Below are 5582 nucleotides of genomic sequence, written 5' to 3' on the forward strand. Positions count from 1 at the left end.
GGACCGAGGACGACTACACCTGGTATTGCCGAGCTCCGCTCCCTGCCCCAGGACCCTGGCCTCCGAGGCCCCGGAAGGCGGGGAGGGCGTGGGCTGCCAGAGTAGGGCGGGCGGGCTCGCCAGGGCCCCCGGACGTGGTGGCCTGGCAGGTGCCAAGTTGGGCGCTGAAAGGAGGCTTAACTTGAGGGTGGAAACCTGCTTCCTTCCACGAGCTCCCGCCACGCAGAAGGGGATGAACTGGTCCCTCCATCTCCTTGCATTCTGGTCTCTGCTGATTTTTGGGTCCCAAGCTCCTCGTTCGCGTTCATTGAAAAACCCATGCAATTTTCTCCTTTTGTTACTCGGGCTTGCTCCTTTTCCCAGTCTTTTTTCGGTAGTGACGGGGGATGGGGAGGGGTTGGCCTCAGCCTGTGACTGTTTCTGTTCTTTCTTCCCACACGGAGGCTGGATGGGGCTCGCGTGTGGTCCCTCCTCCCGTGGCGTACCAGGCTGCTTAGCGTTGGAGCTATCCTCACAGAGTGCTCCTGCACTCAGTTGTGCAGCCCCACGTCCATTCCCTGCGTTTTCTTTGGTAGCTCCTCATTTCAGAGACTGACTTTGTTTTTTTAAAAGGTGGCTTTCCTATCCTATCAATCATGTTGTAAAAAATGGGGGCTTTTTAGGGAATGGAGTGGCAGTTTGAAGACACTCTATTGCCTAGCAACCAAGGGACTTTTTTTAATTTTTAAAATTAAACTGTTGGAGAAAAGTGAGATTAGAGGAACTTATTATTTTTTTTCCAGAAACTTTCAGTTATCAAAAAATGTGAGGCTGGCAGAATTTATTTTTCAGTTGAAATCTGGTTAGCTTTTTCTGCTTTCCATCAATGAGCCACTTCGGAGGGGTCCTAATTCTTTTATTGTTTATTTTTCATGCAACTTGCTCACGGAGTAATGCTAATATGCTTTCTTCAGTCACTAGAGGTGGTGGGGTATGGTCAGGTGAGTAGAAGCTTAGTCTAGGGTGGGACTTAGGTTCATGCCAGGGTACATGAACAGCGCTCTCCTCCACACAGCAGTGGCCTGAAGAAGAGCTGCAATCCCTCTTTTATCTTGATTTTTAAAATCTAAGGCCCTTCCTACTTTTGCAAGCCGGGCTTTCCTGGCTTTCTTTGTTTTCCTATTGCATGATTGCGCAGGAGGCACTTGGAAATGGAGAACCTTACTGGTTTCCTTTTGGGGACCGTGCTGTTCCTTTTCCCTTACACTGACGTGAGAACTCTGTAAAGTGCGTTCACTAATTGGTTTGCCTCCGAGAACCAAAATGCATGGAGCATATTCATTTGTAAGGCATTCATCCTCCTTGTCAGTGCTTTACTCTTTGGTGGTAGCTCCAAGATGAAAAATCAAGACAACTTGCTACTTTCTGGAACTTTAAGCCATTCTTTTTAGAAGGTGCACCTTTATTTTTGTGGAACCCAAGTGTATTGTAAGCTCAGTTTCAGCCTGAATATGGTCCTGGAAAATGCTCTGTTGGTGGTTCTTAGGTTATCACTAACTATAAGACCTTATGCCACTCTCATATTATTTTGGGTTGATTTAGTCCCCATTTGACCTTTTCTGAAGATATGTACCTAAGTCATGGAAGGGAACTTGTTTGTATTTTTTTATGGGGATTAATTATGTGCCTTAAAATATTAGCATTTAAAAATTATTATGCTATTACTATTTTATAAGTAGATTGGTGATAGTGTGTACATAACTAATATGCTTTTAATATTTTCTTTTTTGAATGGATTTCTACCATAATTAGTTATCATCCAACTATTGCTAGTATTTGATATCTAGACTTTCCTTTTGTAGTTTATTTTTAAGCAAAATAGCATTGAAATAACTTTAAAAAAAATCACCTACTTAGTTGGATTAGCCTAGCAGCACTTTAGATGGTTTGAAGCAAATTTAAATTGTAGCAGGTTCTACTAATTTACTCCTCAAGTACATAGGTGAATAGGTAAATCTTGCCTTGACAGTACAAATGTTTTTACAGACAAATGCCATAGTATTTGTAGAGTACTCTATCTTCAAAAAAAACCTAGGAATAGAATCCCAGGTGGAAAAACAGGGAGGGGATCATTAATCTTAGTGGGATGGATGTTAACATTTTTAAAGGTCACCTGACTTACAGGAAACTTTCTATCATAGCATTTATGCATTGAGATATTTTGGTATTGCAATATTTGGGCCTTTTGATGAATAAATAATCGCCAGGGTTTAACCAATTTGTTAATGCTTGCAAAGCTCTCTAAAGTTCTGTCATCACTGCAAACTGTATGTCCCTGTTTTGTGGTCTCGACTTAGGTCTTTTTTCCAAATGATTATTTAACTTATATGTATTTCTATCTATCACGAAACAACACAAAATTTTAATGTAAGAAGAACGATGTGTTTTGCTTTTCATTTTGATGAAAAGATTTGAAACAAAGCAGTTGTCTTATTTCTTCAAATATTTATCTCAGTTGAATTTAAGTATTTAATTTTGCCATAATATCACCTAGTTATCTTAGCACAGTGCTGCTAGAATGAAATGTCTCAGAAAATTAAAGTTGACTGTAGCTCCAGAACCTTAATTCTTAAGTCCAGTTAGTATAGTCCCATACCATAGTGTCAGCTCCCTTATTTCACTGTTAAGGAACTGAAGTTCTTAAATGAAATGACTTATGTAAGCTCCTCCAGCTATGTACTGAAAGAATTAAGACCACAATCCAGATTGTCTTCACAAATTCAGAAGTGTTTAAACCACTGAGAATTTACCTCAGCTTTGATGTGACCATTAGTGGGCTATAAAGTCAGCTTAGTGGATTGTCAGCATTTTTATTTATTTATTTTTTATTTTTTATGTTTTTAAATATATTTTATTGATTTTTTACAGAGAGGAAGGGAGAGGGATAGAGAGTTAGAAACATCGATGAGAGAGAAACACCAATCAGCTGCCTCCTGCACATCTCCCACTGGGGATGTGCCTACAACCCAGGTACATGCCCTTGACCGGAATCGAACCTGGGACCCCTCAGTCCACAGGCCGACGCTCTATCCACTGAGTCAAACTGGTTTTGGCAGCATTTTTTTTTTTAAATGAAGTGCAGTAGAATATACAATCAGAGTGCATTATATCTTACAATACGGACTTGTCTTGGGTAAACTTATTTTAGTTTTACATGTGTGCGACCTGGGTTGAAATAGTAAATGTATTTGTGCATTATGGTCAGAGTTAGAAAAACTCCCCATTTCTACTGTTTGAAAGCAAAACAAACTTGGAGAAAACAGGTGGGAAAGCAGAGCGCTCTCAAGATAGTGTAGCACTGGGGAAAGTCAGTTCTTGCACACCTCTACCAGGAAGGTAAGTCTATATTCAGAAAATGCCAAAATAAAAACATGCCGCCTAATACATGCTATGTAGTCATAAAACGGGGCCGTTATTTTAGTGGAGTGGTAATCAGCAGAATACTGAGACTTGTGTAAAGGGATTTTAACCTTGTCCAACTGGAAAGGACAGGAGGGAAGTTCATAATTCTAGAAGGAAAAAATGTTATGTATACAAAGTGAAGAAAATTTAATGAATGAATATTCATTTTCCATGTGTAACACCAAGACCTCAGACAGCTGGCTAAAATCCTTGCCAATTTTTCATCAAAGCTGTTGAACACCTTGTACTATACATATGGCACGGCTAAATTAGACCACCTAAACTGTTTTTTTTTTCTTTCCGTAATTGATTTTCAGTGAAAAGACCAGAGGGTGCTTCACTTTCTGACAATGCTAATTGAAAACAGCAGTGTTTTCTAGTAGCCAAGAGGAGTTGACTGAAATATATGCTGATGTGTCTTTGAAATGAGTAACTTCGAAATACTTCAGGGAGACACTGAAATAGAAGTTTAGACTTAACTGTGGATGGAGAGGAGAGAGTCTGCTATAGGACAGTTCAGTAACTAAAATTTAGATGTCATATATCTTTTTATAGCTTAGTGTGGTAGTACCTTTCTTTTGCAGTGGCTTATCAGTTTGACCCTAGCCAGGTGCTTGTTAATTGAACCCTGTTTAATTTGACTAGGGATTGATTGATTTTGCTTATTAGTGCTGATGTTTTAGCTTTCCTTAAAACTTGTGATTGAAGTCTCTTAAAATTACTTTGAAAATTGCTACATGTTACTTTTTAGAGACAGGTGTGTGTGTGAGAGAGATATAATATAGATATAGGTATATCTCTATCAATCTATAGGTTGATAGATATAGGTAGATAGTTAAATAGATATTGCTTTTGTATTATCTGGAGCAGGATGACTTTAGAACCAAAACATTTACTTCAGAATAATAAAGATTTTTTTCTGGGCAGTAGTAGTATTTTATTTGAAGCATTATGATGGGCTTTGTGTTACTTCTGATCTCCCAGCGTTAGCACATGAATTAAGTCTAGGGTCATATATGGAAAAGAAGATAGTTTATGAGAAGGATCAATTTCTAGTCATGTGCTTTTGGAAGTTATTGAAGTAAAGTTAGAGAAAACCAGAGTGGGACATTTCAAATATTCTTGCCAGACTCAATTATACCATCAATTAAACAATAGAAGTTGAAAGAGTAGTTTCAAGTAGGAGGTATGTTGTATTAATGATGGCAAAATAGGATATTGAAAATGTTGCTGGAATTGTAATGACAATGAATAAGGCAATTTTTAAAATGACTTTTTAGAAGATTAGACCAGTGAGGAGAAATTCAGGTTTTTCTTTATTTATCCAATCATAGAGACATATTGTACTCAAGGAGTTTGTAGCTACAGCATCTCTCTTGTCTTTTTTCTTCTTTATTTGAATTCAGCTGTAGTTCTTAGCTATAGAAAGAGTAGGCTTGAGGCTATCTGGGCTACATTGTTTGGAGACTAACTCTGAAAATAATCACTTAATACCATATATTTACATAGTACTTCAAAAGTTTTATCAAAGTAATACAATAAATAGGATGTATGCAGTTCAGAACTCTCCTATAGGAAGGCTCATTATAGAAAGCAGCAGTCCTCTACTCGTTCCTGCCTTCGAGTCCTTCACACGGGCATCACTTTATACTCTTCTACCTGTTTCTTTTGTTCTTTACTTCTCAAGTCTTTATACAATATGAACTTAGACATCTGTAGACTTGTTTTGGAAGGAGCTCTCTTCCCCTCACCCCCAAACCACCATATCTCCTTTCCCTTCTCATGTTTTTTATTATTTTTGTATTACATCATTATAATGCCTGTATTATGATTATAACTGTTACTAGAGGCCCGGTGCACAAAAATTTGTGCCGTGTAGGGTCCCTATGCCTGGCCAGCGATCAGGGCTGATTGGGGCCTTCCGGATGCCAGCCTGGGCCTCTCTTCCCCAGCTGCCAGCTGCCAGGTGCCAGCCGAAGCCTTCCTTCATTCTGCACCACCCCCAGGTGGTCAGTGCATGTCATAGCGAGTAATCAAACTCCCGGTCGAATCCCCAAGGGGACACTTTTCATATTAGCCTTTTATATGTACAGATTGTATTTTCCAGAAAGAAAATAATTCAAAGGTTTTTCAAGTAGCAG

The 5582-nt window shown here is 39.0% G+C and overlaps 1 protein-coding gene across 2 annotated transcripts in view; it reads left to right on the plus strand.

The window, feature by feature from the left end:
* Window positions 1-6: 6 nt before the first annotated feature.
* SLAIN1 (SLAIN motif family member 1) overlaps window positions 7-5582 on the plus strand; it is a 55168-nt gene continuing 49592 nt past the window's right edge. For both annotated transcript variants that reach the window (XM_006778914.2, XM_006778915.2), the window contains exon 1: window positions 7-22. The gene's annotated coding sequence lies outside the window, so the exon portion shown is untranslated. The remainder of the gene's footprint in view (window positions 23-5582) is intronic.

The sequence above is a fragment of the Myotis davidii genome, unplaced genomic scaffold, assembly GCF_000327345.1.
Source record: "Myotis davidii unplaced genomic scaffold, ASM32734v1 scaffold268, whole genome shotgun sequence".
NCBI lineage: Eukaryota > Metazoa > Chordata > Mammalia > Chiroptera > Vespertilionidae > Myotis > Myotis davidii.